At 43.6% G+C, this 13,208-nt stretch overlaps 12 non-coding genes across 12 annotated transcripts; all 12 read left to right on the top strand.

The window, feature by feature from the left end:
* Positions 1-1,247: 1,247 nt before the first annotated feature.
* trnal-cag (transfer RNA leucine (anticodon CAG)) lies at positions 1,248-1,330 on the top strand. The gene has a single exon. It is a non-coding gene; the product is annotated as a tRNA-Leu (tRNA).
* Positions 1,331-1,411: 81 nt separating this feature from the next.
* On the top strand, positions 1,412-1,492 carry trnas-aga (transfer RNA serine (anticodon AGA)). Its single transcript has one exon. It is a non-coding gene; the product is annotated as a tRNA-Ser (tRNA).
* Positions 1,493-3,540: 2,048 nt separating this feature from the next.
* trnal-cag (transfer RNA leucine (anticodon CAG)) lies at positions 3,541-3,623 on the top strand. Its single transcript has one exon. It is a non-coding gene; the product is annotated as a tRNA-Leu (tRNA).
* An 81-nt stretch (positions 3,624-3,704) lies between these two features.
* On the top strand, positions 3,705-3,785 carry trnas-aga (transfer RNA serine (anticodon AGA)). The gene has a single exon. It is a non-coding gene; the product is annotated as a tRNA-Ser (tRNA).
* Positions 3,786-5,833: 2,048 nt separating this feature from the next.
* On the top strand, positions 5,834-5,916 carry trnal-cag (transfer RNA leucine (anticodon CAG)). Its single transcript has one exon. It is a non-coding gene; the product is annotated as a tRNA-Leu (tRNA).
* An 81-nt stretch (positions 5,917-5,997) lies between these two features.
* trnas-aga (transfer RNA serine (anticodon AGA)) lies at positions 5,998-6,078 on the top strand. Its single transcript has one exon. It is a non-coding gene; the product is annotated as a tRNA-Ser (tRNA).
* A 2,049-nt stretch (positions 6,079-8,127) lies between these two features.
* Positions 8,128-8,210, top strand: trnal-cag (transfer RNA leucine (anticodon CAG)). Its single transcript has one exon. It is a non-coding gene; the product is annotated as a tRNA-Leu (tRNA).
* Positions 8,211-8,291: 81 nt separating this feature from the next.
* On the top strand, positions 8,292-8,372 carry trnas-aga (transfer RNA serine (anticodon AGA)). Its single transcript has one exon. It is a non-coding gene; the product is annotated as a tRNA-Ser (tRNA).
* Positions 8,373-10,422: 2,050 nt separating this feature from the next.
* On the top strand, positions 10,423-10,505 carry trnal-cag (transfer RNA leucine (anticodon CAG)). Its single transcript has one exon. It is a non-coding gene; the product is annotated as a tRNA-Leu (tRNA).
* Positions 10,506-10,586: 81 nt separating this feature from the next.
* trnas-aga (transfer RNA serine (anticodon AGA)) lies at positions 10,587-10,667 on the top strand. The gene has a single exon. It is a non-coding gene; the product is annotated as a tRNA-Ser (tRNA).
* A 2,049-nt stretch (positions 10,668-12,716) lies between these two features.
* trnal-cag (transfer RNA leucine (anticodon CAG)) lies at positions 12,717-12,799 on the top strand. The gene has a single exon. It is a non-coding gene; the product is annotated as a tRNA-Leu (tRNA).
* Positions 12,800-12,880: 81 nt separating this feature from the next.
* Positions 12,881-12,961, top strand: trnas-aga (transfer RNA serine (anticodon AGA)). Its single transcript has one exon. It is a non-coding gene; the product is annotated as a tRNA-Ser (tRNA).
* Positions 12,962-13,208: the final 247 nt, after the last annotated feature.

The following is a 13,208-nucleotide window of genomic DNA, read 5'->3' as shown; positions in this document are numbered from 1 at the left end:
TTAGATTTACTGCACTCTTTCAATTATTTTAGAGTAAACTATACTAAAGGTATTCTCTGTGGGACACTGGATCACCAGGAAAGGACTTGGGCACCATTGCTTGGTCTGAAGTTGAACTTCACTCAGCAAAATTAAACACAAACCTAAATGCTCTCACAGCAAGAAGAGTTTCAAGGTCAAGGTGGGCTTTTGCGCCAGTTGAACATAATAACTCTTGCACCCAAAGCTGCTATCGCAAGCCTTAAATACCAAGCCTCTTAGTAGGGCAATCTAGTGCCATTTTCACTGGACACTCGTAAGAAGCAGAAGTCATTTATTTTGCTCATTTCATAAGGAGACAACGAAGCATGGTGCAGCGCAACTGTGGATCAGAAGTACGGATAAAGAGCTCATCCAGCAGTTGAACCTGGGATCACTCACACCCTAAGCAAGAATCAGACACCTAGACCAACGAGCCCAGTTCCCGCAGCTTGCTTTGTTATTCTTTCGACGTTTGCCTCTTGTCCACATTCTGCTCAATTGGCATTATTGATTTGTTACAATTTTCCTTTGATCAATTTAGAGTTCATTTGATGACTTTATTGGCAAGAGATCAGCACGCTGTTTAAAAATGAGCTGTCCCAGAGAAAGGTCTCACTCCTGCTTCAAAATGTATACCATTTTCTTTTTTATTCCGTTGAAAGCGAAAGCTCGTCAGACGCTGGTATATAAATTTGAACACCTAGCGCGCTATGTAAAAATGAATAAAATGCTTTTCTTTTCCCAAATTCAAAAGCAAATGTTGAAATATTTCAAGGAAGGGGTATTATTCCTCATCTTTGATTCAACACTAAAATCAATGCAAAGCATGCTTGCAATACACTGAATTTGTATTGTGAGAATGAGACAGTTTTCAAAAATGATTCAACATCACACGGGCGCATCATTGCAGAGTAAGGAAAAGGCTTTATGCAAGTTCGCACGTCTGTCATAAAGAGTTTTAAAGTGTTTTGAAATATAGCCACTTGTGGGAACCTTACACAGTAACTCTGTGCTAATATTCGGAGTATGTAAATAACATGATAGCCTTACCCTCACATAAGATTTTTCCAGAACATGTGCACTGATAAGAATTGTTGATAAGTTTCTTGATCTGTAGCATGTTAGAGTTCTGTCAGTTTATGGACAACTCGGGCTCAAAGGCAGCGCTCATCATTGCATAAAAAGAGGGGGCGTGGTCTCGTGGTCCCCGCCACCCACGGAAGCGTGTCAGGATGGCCGAGCGGACCAAGGCGCTGCGTTCAGGTCGCAGTCTCGTCTAGAGGCGTGGGTTCGAATCCCACTTCTGACAAGCTTTTCTCACTCGACATTTCATGCGTTGCGTCGGAGATCTCCAGCTTCAGAGCTGTGCAGTATCGACCTGCGGCACGTGGTAGTCATGGCCGAGAGGTTAAGGCGATGGACTAGAAATCCATTGGGTTTTCCCGCGCAGGTTCGAGTCCTGCTGACTACGTGAGTGTTCTCTGCTGTTCATGAGCTTTGAGTCTGCCTGCAAAACTGCCTTTCCTATCTGGGAGGGAGTCTAAGCCCTCTTCTCTCTCTGAGTTTCCATGTGCGGAGCTCTCTTATTTGTCCATCAAAGGCATGATCATTTCAGGCCTTTGCTATGCTGTGTTTCCACCGTAGCCGGCTTTCTTACTTCACCCAATTGTTACCAACAGGTGTATCTGTAATAGGTGATGAAGAACAACCCAGTTCTTGTCCTGTAGTTCTTCCGCCCTACAGAATCTAGTTGCCTGCCTAATATAACTTGACTGTTACGTCACAGCCAGTCCTTCGATGTCATCTTTACATAGCCTTTGAAAAGAACACTCCTAAGGCCTGCACACCAGTGCTTGGACCTATCGGTACCAAACTCGCTGGCTCTAATCTAAGCCTTGACCAGATGGTGCACGGAGCTTTTCGTGGTGCTGCATCATTCGGCCTCAAGTTTTTTAGCCTCTGAAATACACATTGGAAATGACAGGGCAAAATGCACTTAAAAAAAAAAAAAAAAAAAACACGACCGCGAGGCCTGTGCATCAATGATTTCACTTAGCCACACCAAACTCAATGGCTTTAACCTATCCTTTGGAAAGAGGGAGGTCATCGACTTTTAAAGCCCCATTCTTTAAAGTTGGACCTAGGGCGACCCGTTTCTCTTTAGACGTAGACATTGCTTTAAGGTGAGGGTTGCCGCTGTAAATTCCTAGAAACATAACAAGCCAATTTTGCACCAGGAGAGTTTCTTCTTAAACCCAATGTAGCGCAATTGTTAGATTTACTGCACTCTTTCAATTATTTTAGAGTAAACTATACTAAAGGTATTCTCTGTGGGACACTGGATCACCAGGAAAGGACTTGGGCACCATTGCTTGGTCTGAAGTTGAACTTCACTCAGCAAAATTAAACACAAACCTAAATGCTCTCACAGCAAGAAGAGTTTCAAGGTCAAGGTGGGCTTTTGCGCCAGTTGAACATAATAACTCTTGCACCCAAAGCTGCTATCGCAAGCCTTAAATACCAAGCCTCTTAGTAGGGCAATCTAGTGCCATTTTCACTGGACACTCGTAAGAAGCAGAAGTCATTTATTTTGCTCATTTCATAAGGAGACAACGAAGCATGGTGCAGCGCAACTGTGGATCAGAAGTACGGATAAAGAGCTCATCCAGCAGTTGAACCTGGGATCACTCACACCCTAAGCAAGAATCAGACACCTAGACCAACGAGCCCAGTTCCCGCAGCTTGCTTTGTTATTCTTTCGACGTTTGCCTCTTGTCCACATTCTGCTCAATTGGCATTATTGATTTGTTACAATTTTCCTTTGATCAATTTAGAGTTCATTTGATGACTTTATTGGCAAGAGATCAGCACGCTGTTTAAAAATGAGCTGTCCCAGAGAAAGGTCTCACTCCTGCTTCAAAATGTATACCATTTTCTTTTTTATTCCGTTGAAAGCGAAAGCTCGTCAGACGCTGGTATATAAATTTGAACACCTAGCGCGCTATGTAAAAATGAATAAAATGCTTTTCTTTTCCCAAATTCAAAAGCAAATGTTGAAATATTTCAAGGAAGGGGTATTATTCCTCATCTTTGATTCAACACTAAAATCAATGCAAAGCATGCTTGCAATACACTGAATTTGTATTGTGAGAATGAGACAGTTTTCAAAAATGATTCAACATCACACGGGCGCATCATTGCAGAGTAAGGAAAAGGCTTTATGCAAGTTCGCACGTCTGTCATAAAGAGTTTTAAAGTGTTTTGAAATATAGCCACTTGTGGGAACCTTACACAGTAACTCTGTGCTAATATTCGGAGTATGTAAATAACATGATAGCCTTACCCTCACATAAGATTTTTCCAGAACATGTGCACTGATAAGAATTGTTGATAAGTTTCTTGATCTGTAGCATGTTAGAGTTCTGTCAGTTTATGGACAACTCGGGCTCAAAGGCAGCGCTCATCATTGCATAAAAAGAGGGGGCGTGGTCTCGTGGTCCCCGCCACCCACGGAAGCGTGTCAGGATGGCCGAGCGGACCAAGGCGCTGCGTTCAGGTCGCAGTCTCGTCTAGAGGCGTGGGTTCGAATCCCACTTCTGACAAGCTTTTCTCACTCGACATTTCATGCGTTGCGTCGGAGATCTCCAGCTTCAGAGCTGTGCAGTATCGACCTGCGGCACGTGGTAGTCATGGCCGAGAGGTTAAGGCGATGGACTAGAAATCCATTGGGTTTTCCCGCGCAGGTTCGAGTCCTGCTGACTACGTGAGTGTTCTCTGCTGTTCATGAGCTTTGAGTCTGCCTGCAAAACTGCCTTTCCTATCTGGGAGGGAGTCTAAGCCCTCTTCTCTCTCTGAGTTTCCATGTGCGGAGCTCTCTTATTTGTCCATCAAAGGCATGATCATTTCAGGCCTTTGCTATGCTGTGTTTCCACCGTAGCCGGCTTTCTTACTTCACCCAATTGTTACCAACAGGTGTATCTGTAATAGGTGATGAAGAACAACCCAGTTCTTGTCCTGTAGTTCTTCCGCCCTACAGAATCTAGTTGCCTGCCTAATATAACTTGACTGTTACGTCACAGCCAGTCCTTCGATGTCATCTTTACATAGCCTTTGAAAAGAACACTCCTAAGGCCTGCACACCAGTGCTTGGACCTATCGGTACCAAACTCGCTGGCTCTAATCTAAGCCTTGACCAGATGGTGCACGGAGCTTTTCGTGGTGCTGCATCATTCGGCCTCAAGTTTTTTAGCCTCTGAAATACACATTGGAAATGACAGGGCAAAATGCACTTAAAAAAAAAAAAAAAAAAAACACGACCGCGAGGCCTGTGCATCAATGATTTCACTTAGCCACACCAAACTCAATGGCTTTAACCTATCCTTTGGACAGAGGGAGGTCATCGACTTTTAAAGCCCCATTCTTTAAAGTTGGACCTAGGGCAACCCGTTTCTCTTTAGACGTAGACATTGCTTTAAGGTGAGGGTTGCCGCTGTAAATTCCTAAAAACATAACAAGCCAATTTTGCACCAGGAGAGTTTCTTCTTAAACCCAATGTAGCGCAATTGTTAGATTTACTGCACTCTTTCAATTATTTTAGAGTAAACTATACTAAAGGTATTCTCTGTGGGACACTGGATCACCAGGAAAGGACTTGGGCACCATTGCTTGGTCTGAAGTTGAACTTCACTCAGCAAAATTAAACACAAACCTAAATGCTCTCACAGCAAAAAGAGTTTCAAGGTCAAGGTGGGCTTTTGCGCCAGTTGAACATAATAACTCTTGCACCCAAAGCTACTATCGCAAGCCTTAAATACCAAGCCTCTTAGTAGGGCAATCTAGTGCCATTTTCACTGGACACTCGTAAGAAGCAGAAGTCATTTATTTTGCTCATTTCATAAGGAGACAACGAAGCATGGTGCAGCGCAACTGTGGATCAGAAGTACGGATAAAGAGCTCATCCAGCAGTTGAACCTGGGATCACTCACACCCTAAGCAAGAATCAGACACCTAGACCAACGAGCCCAGTTCCCGCACCTTGCTTTGTTATTCTTTCGACGTTTGCTTCTTGTCCACATTCTGCTCAATTGGCATTATTGATTTGTTACAATTTTCCTTTGATCAATTTAGAGTTCATTTGATGACTTTATTGGCAAGAGATCAGCACACTGTTTAAAAATGAGCTGTCCCAGAGAAAGGTCTCACTCCTGCTTCAAAATGTATACCATTTTCTTTTTTATTCCGTTGAAAGCGAAAGCTCGTCAGACGCTGGTATATAAATTTGAACACCTAGCGCGCTATGTAAAAATGAATAAAATGCTTTTCTTTTCCCAAATTCAAAAGCAAATGTTGAAATATTTCAAGGAAGGGGTATTATTCCTCATCTTTGATTCAACACTAAAATCAATGCAAAGCATGCTTGCAATACACTGAATTTGTATTGTGAGAATGAGACAGTTTTCAAAAATGATTCAACATCACACGGGCGCATCATTGCAGAGTAAGGAAAAGGCTTTATGCAAGTTCGCACGTCTGTCATAAAGAGTTTTAAAGTGTTTTGAAATATAGCCACTTGTGGGAACCTTACACAGTAACTCTGTGCTAATATTCGGAGTATGTAAATAACATGATAGCCTTACCCTCACATAAGATTTTTCCAGAACATGTGCACTGATAAGAATTGTTGATAAGTTTCTTGATCTGTAGCATGTTAGAGTTCTGTCAGTTTATGGACAACTCGGGCTCAAAGGCAGCGCTCATCATTGCATAAAAAGAGGGGGCGTGGTCTCGTGGTCCCCGCCACCCACGGAAGCGTGTCAGGATGGCCGAGCGGACCAAGGCGCTGCGTTCAGGTCGCAGTCTCGTCTAGAGGCGTGGGTTCGAATCCCACTTCTGACAAGCTTTTCTCACTCGACATTTCATGCGTTGCGTCGGTGCTCTTCAGCTTCAGAGCTGTGCAGTATCGACCTGCGGCACGTGGTAGTCATGGCCGAGAGGTTAAGGCGATGGACTAGAAATCCATTGGGTTTTCCCGCGCAGGTTCGAGTCCTGCTGACTACGTGAGTGTTCTCTGCTGTTCATGAGCTTTGAGTCTGCCTGCAAAACTGCCTTTCCTATCTGGGAGGGAGTCTAAGCCCTCTTCTCTCTCTGAGTTTCCATGTGCGGAGCTCTCTTATTTGTCCATCAAAGGCATGATCATTTCAGGCCTTTGCTATGCTGTGTTTCCACCGTAGCCGGCTTTCTTACTTCACCCAATTGTTACCAACAGGTGTATCTGTAATAGGTGATGAAGAACAACCCAGTTCTTGTCCTGTAGTTCTTCCGCCCTACAGAATCTAGTTGCCTGCCTAATATAACTTGACTGTTACGTCACAGCCAGTCCTTCGATGTCATCTTTACATAGCCTTTGAAAAGAACACTCCTAAGGCCTGCACACCAGTGCTTGGACCTATCGGTACCAAACTCGCTGGCTCTAATCTAAGCCTTGACCAGATGGTGCACGGAGCTTTTCGTGGTGCTGCATCATTCGGCCTCAAGTTTTTTAGCCTCTGAAATACACATTGGAAATGACAGGGCAAAATGCACTTAAAAAAAAAAAAAAAAAAAAACACGACCGCGAGGCCTGTGCATCAATGATTTCACTTAGCCACACCAAACTCAATGGCTTTAACCTATCCTTTGGACAGAGGGAGGTCATCGACTTTTAAAGCCCCATTCTTTAAAGTTGGACCTAGGGCGACCCGTTTCTCTTTAGACGTAGACATTGCTTTAAGGTGAGGGTTGCCGCTGTAAATTCCTAAAAACATAACAAGCCAATTTTGCACCAGGAGAGTTTCTTCTTAAACCCAATGTAGCGCAATTGTTAGATTTACTGCACTCTTTCAATTATTTTAGAGTAAACTATACTAAAGGTATTCTCTGTGGGACACTGGATCACCAGGAAAGGACTTGGGCACCATTGCTTGGTCTGAAGTTGAACTTCACTCAGCAAAATTAAACACAATCCTAAATGCTCTCACAGCAAGAAGAGTTTCAAGGTCAAGGTGGGCTTTTGCGCCAGTTGAACATAATAACTCTTGCACCCAAAGCTACTATCGCAAGCCTTAAATACCAAGCCTCTTAGTAGGGCAATCTAGTGCCATTTTCACTGGACACTCGTAAGAAGCAGAAGTCATTTATTTTGCTCATTTCATAAGGAGACAACGAAGCATGGTGCAGCGCAACTGTGGATCAGAAGTACGGATAAAGAACTCATCCAGCAGTTGAACCTGGGATCACTCACACCCTAAGCAAGAATCAGACACCTAGACCAACGAGCCCAGTTCCCGCAGCTTGCTTTGTTATTCTTTCGACGTTTGCCTCTTGTCCACATTCTGCTCAATTGGCATTATTGATTTGTTACAATTTTCCTTTGATCAATTTAGAGTTCATTTGATGACTTTATTGGCAAGAGATCAGCACGCTGTTTAAAAATGAGCTGTCCCAGAGAAAGGTCTCACTCCTGCTTCAAAATGTATACCATTTTCTTTTTTATTCCGTTGAAAGCGAAAGCTCGTCAGACGCTGGTATATAAATTTGAACACCTAGCGCGCTATGTAAAAATGAATAAAATGCTTTTCTTTTCCCAAATTCAAAAGCAAATGTTGAAATATTTCAAGGAAGGGGTATTATTCCTCATCTTTGATTCAACACTAAAATCAATGCAAAGCATGCTTGCAATACACTGAATTTGTATTGTGAGAATGAGACAGTTTTCAAAAATGATTCAACATCACACGGGCGCATCATTGCAGAGTAAGGAAAAGGCTTTATGCAAGTTCGCACGTCTGTCATAAAGAGTTTTAAAGTGTTTTGAAATATAGCCACTTGTGGGAACCTTACACAGTAACTCTGTGCTAATATTCGGAGTATGTAAATAACATGATAGCCTTACCCTCACATAAGATTTTTCCAGAACATGTGCACTGATAAGAATTGTTGATAAGTTTCTTGATCTGTAGCATGTTAGAGTTCTGTCAGTTTATGGACAACTCGGGCTCAAAGGCAGCGCTCATCATTGCATAAAAAGAGGGGGCGTGGTCTCGTGGTCCCCGCCACCCACGGAAGCGTGTCAGGATGGCCGAGCGGACCAAGGCGCTGCGTTCAGGTCGCAGTCTCGTCTAGAGGCGTGGGTTCGAATCCCACTTCTGACAAGCTTTTCTCACTCGACATTTCATGCGTTGCGTCGGTGCTCTTCAGCTTCAGAGCTGTGCAGTATCGACCTGCGGCACGTGGTAGTCATGGCCGAGAGGTTAAGGCGATGGACTAGAAATCCATTGGGTTTTCCCGCGCAGGTTCGAGTCCTGCTGACTACGTGAGTGTTCTCTGCTGTTCATGAGCTTTGAGTCTGCCTGCAAAACTGCCTTTCCTATCTGGGAGGGAGTCTAAGCCCTCTTCTCTCTCTGAGTTTCCATGTGCGGAGCTCTCTTATTTGTCCATCAAAGGCATGATCATTTCAGGCCTTTGCTATGCTGTGTTTCCACCGTAGCCGGCTTTCTTACTTCACCCAATTGTTACCAACAGGTGTATCTGTAATAGGTGATGAAGAACAACCCAGTTCTTGTCCTGTAGTTCTTCCGCCCTACAGAATCTAGTTGCCTGCCTAATATAACTTGACTGTTACGTCACAGCCAGTCCTTCGATGTCATCTTTACATAGCCTTTGAAAAGAACACTCCTAAGGCCTGCACACCAGTGCTTGGACCTATCGGTACCAAACTCGCTGGCTCTAATCTAAGCCTTGACCAGATGGTGCACGGAGCTTTTCGTGGTGCTGCATCATTCGGCCTCAAGTTTTTTAGCCTCTGAAATACACATTGGAAATGACAGGGCAAAATGCACTTAAAAAAAAAAAAAAAAAAAAAACACGACCGCGAGGCCTGTGCATCAATGATTTCACTTAGCCACACCAAACTCAATGGCTTTAACCTATCCTTTGGACAGAGGGAGGTCATCGACTTTTAAAGCCCCATTCTTTAAAGTTGGACCTAGGGCGACCCGTTTCTCTTTAGACGTAGACATTGCTTTAAGGTGAGGGTTGCCGCTGTAAATTCCTAAAAACATAACAAGCCAATTTTGCACCAGGAGAGTTTCTTCTTAAACCCAATGTAGCGCAATTGTTAGATTTACTGCACTCTTTCAATTATTTTAGAGTAAACTATACTAAAGGTATTCTCTGTGGGACACTGGATCACCAGGAAAGGACTTGGGCACCATTACTTGGTCTGAAGTTGATCTTCACTCAGCAAAATTAAACACAATCCTAAATGCTCTCACAGCAAGAAGAGTTTCAAGGTCAAGGTGGGCTTTTGCGCCAGTTGAACATAATAACTCTTGCACCCAAAGCTACTATCGCAAGCCTTAAATACCAAGCCTCTTAGTAGGGCAATCTAGTGCCATTTTCACTGGACACTCGTAAGAAGCAGAAGTCATTTATTTTGCTCATTTCATAAGGAGACAACGAAGCATGGTGCAGCGCAACTGTGGATCAGAAGTACGGATAAAGAGCTCATCCAGCAGTTGAACCTGGGATCACTCACACCCTAAGCAAGAATCAGACACCTAGACCAACGAGCCCAGTTCCCGCAGCTTGCTTTGTTATTCTTTCGACGTTTGCCTCTTGTCCACATTCTGCTCAATTGGCATTATTGATTTGTTACAATTTTCCTTTGATCAATTTAGAGTTCATTTGATGACTTTATTGGCAAGAGATCAGCACGCTGTTTAAAAATGAGCTGTCCCAGAGAAAGGTCTCACTCCTGCTTCAAAATGTATACCATTTTCTTTTTTATTCCGTTGAAAGCGAAAGCTCGTCAGACGCTGGTATATAAATTTGAACACCTAGCGCGCTATGTAAAAATGAATAAAATGCTTTTCTTTTCCCAAATTCAAAAGCAAATGTTGAAATATTTCAAGGAAGGGGTATTATTCCTCATCTTTGATTCAACACTAAAATCAATGCAAAGCATGCTTGCAATACACTGAATTTGTATTGTGAGAATGAGACAGTTTTCAAAAATGATTCAACATCACACGGGCGCATCATTGCAGAGTAAGGAAAAGGCTTTATGCAAGTTCGCACGTCTGTCATAAAGAGTTTTAAAGTGTTTTGAAATATAGCCACTTGTGGGAACCTTACACAGTAACTCTGTGCTAATATTCGGAGTATGTAAATAACATGATAGCCTTACCCTCACATAAGATTTTTCCAGAACATGTGCACTGATAAGAATTGTTGATAAGTTTCTTGATCTGTAGCATGTTAGAGTTCTGTCAGTTTATGGACAACTCGGGCTCAAAGGCAGCGCTCATCATTGCATAAAAAGAGGGGGCGTGGTCTCGTGGTCCCCGCCACCCACGGAAGCGTGTCAGGATGGCCGAGCGGACCAAGGCGCTGCGTTCAGGTCGCAGTCTCGTCTAGAGGCGTGGGTTCGAATCCCACTTCTGACAAGCTTTTCTCACTCGACATTTCATGCGTTGCGTCGGTGCTCTTCAGCTTCAGAGCTGTGCAGTATCGACCTGCAGCACGTGGTAGTCATGGCCGAGAGGTTAAGGCGATGGACTAGAAATCCATTGGGTTTTCCCGCGCAGGTTCGAGTCCTGCTGACTACGTGAGTGTTCTCTGCTGTTCATGAGCTTTGAGTCTGCCTGCAAAACTGCCTTTCCTATCTGGGAGGGAGTCTAAGCCCTCTTCTCTCTCTGAGTTTCCATGTGCGGAGCTCTCTTATTTGTCCATCAAAGGCATGATCATTTCAGGCCTTTGCTATGCTGTGTTTCCACCGTAGCCGGCTTTCTTACTTCACCCAATTGTTACCAACAGGTGTATCTGTAATAGGTGATGAAGAACAACCCAGTTCTTGTCCTGTAGTTCTTCCGCCCTACAGAATCTAGTTGCCTGCCTAATATAACTTGACTGTTACGTCACAGCCAGTCCTTCGATGTCATCTTTACATAGCCTTTGAAAAGAACACTCCTAAGGCCTGCACACCAGTGCTTGGACCTATCGGTACCAAACTCGCTGGCTCTAATCTAAGCCTTGACCAGATGGTGCACGGAGCTTTTCGTGGTGCTGCATCATTCGGCCTCAAGTTTTTTAGCCTCTGAAATACACATTGGAAATGACAGGGCAAAATGCACTTAAAAAAAAAAAAAAAAAAAAACACGACCGCGAGGCCTGTGCATCAATGATTTCACTTAGCCACACCAAACTCAATGGCTTTAACCTATCCTTTGGACAGAGGGAGGTCATCGACTTTTAAAGCCCCATTCTTTAAAGTTGGACCTAGGGCGACCCGTTTCTCTTTAGACGTAGACATTGCTTTAAGGTGAGGGTTGCCGCTGTAAATTCCTAAAAACATAACAAGCCAATTTTGCACCAGGAGAGTTTCTTCTTAAACCCAATGTAGCGCAATTGTTAGATTTACTGCACTCTTTCAATTATTTTAGAGTAAACTATACTAAAGGTATTCTCTGTGGGACACTGGATCACCAGGAAAGGACTTGGGCACCATTGCTTGGTCTGAAGTTGAACTTCACTCAGCAAAATTAAACACAATCCTAAATGCTCTCACAGCAAGAAGAGTTTCAAGGTCAAGGTGAGCTTTTGCGCCAGTTGAACATAATAACTCTTGCACCCAAAGCTACTATCGCAAGCCTTAAATACCAAGCCTCTTAGTAGGGCAATCTAGTGCCATTTTCACTGGACACTCGTAAGAAGCAGAAGTCATTTATTTTGCTCATTTCATAAGGAGACAACGAAGCATGGTGCAGCGCAACTGTGGATCAGAAGTACGGATAAAGAGCTCATCCAGCAGTTGAACCTGGGATCACTCACACCCTAAGCAAGAATCAGACACCTAGACCAACGAGCCCAGTTCCCGCAGCTTGCTTTGTTATTCTTTCGACGTTTGCCTCTTGTCCACATTCTGCTCAATTGGCATTATTGATTTGTTACAATTTTCCTTTGATCAATTTAGAGTTCATTTGATGACTTTATTGGCAAGAGATCAGCACGCTGTTTAAAAATGAGCTGTCCCAGAGAAAGGTCTCACTCCTGCTTCAAAATGTATACCATTTTCTTTTTTATTCCGTTGAAAGCGAAAGCTCGTCAGACGCTGGTATATAAATTTGAACACCTAGCGCGCTATGTAAAAATGAATAAAATGCTTTTCTTTTCCCAAATTCAAAAGCAAATGTTGAAATATTTCAAGGAAGGGGTATTATTCCTCATCTTTGATTCAACACTAAAATCAATGCAAAGCATGCTTGCAATACACTGAATTTGTATTGTGAGAATGAGACAGTTTTCAAAAATGATTCAACATCACACGGGCGCATCATTGCAGAGTAAGGAAAAGGCTTTATGCAAGTTCGCACGTCTGTCATAAAGAGTTTTAAAGTGTTTTGAAATATAGCCACTTGTGGGAACCTTACACAGTAACTCTGTGCTAATATTCGGAGTATGTAAATAACATGATAGCCTTACCCTCACATAAGATTTTTCCAGAACATGTGCACTGATAAGAATTGTTGATAAGTTTCTTGATCTGTAGCATGTTAGAGTTCTGTCAGTTTATGGACAACTCGGGCTCAAAGGCAGCGCTCATCATTGCATAAAAAGAGGGGGCGTGGTCTCGTGGTCCCCGCCACCCACGGAAGCGTGTCAGGATGGCCGAGCGGACCAAGGCGCTGCGTTCAGGTTGCAGTCTCGTCTAGAGGCGTGGGTTCGAATCCCACTTCTGACAAGCTTTTCTCACTCGACATTTCATGCGTTGCGTCGGTGCTCTTCAGCTTCAGAGCTGTGCAGTATCGACCTGCGGCACGTGGTAGTCATGGCCGAGAGGTTAAGGCGATGGACTAGAAATCCATTGGGTTTTCCCGCGCAGGTTCGAGTCCTGCTGACTACGTGAGTGTTCTCTGCTGTTCATGAGCTTTGAGTCTGCCTGCAAAACTGCCTTTCCTATCTGGGAGGGAGTCTAAGCCCTCTTCTCTCTCTGAGTTTCCATGTGCGGAGCTCTCTTATTTGTCCATCAAAGGCATGATCATTTCAGGCCTTTGCTATGCTGTGTTTCCACCGTAGCCGGCTTTCTTACTTCACCCAATTGTTACCAACAGGTGTATCTGTAATAGGTGATGAAGAACAACCCAGTTCTT

This window comes from Electrophorus electricus, chromosome 19 (assembly GCF_041902795.1).
Source record: "Electrophorus electricus isolate QZ-2024a chromosome 19, ASM4190279v1, whole genome shotgun sequence".
Classification (NCBI taxonomy): Eukaryota; Metazoa; Chordata; class Actinopteri; order Gymnotiformes; family Gymnotidae; genus Electrophorus; species Electrophorus electricus.
The sequence above is the reverse complement of the archived record's forward strand: the minus strand, read 5'-3'. Positions and strand labels throughout refer to the sequence as shown.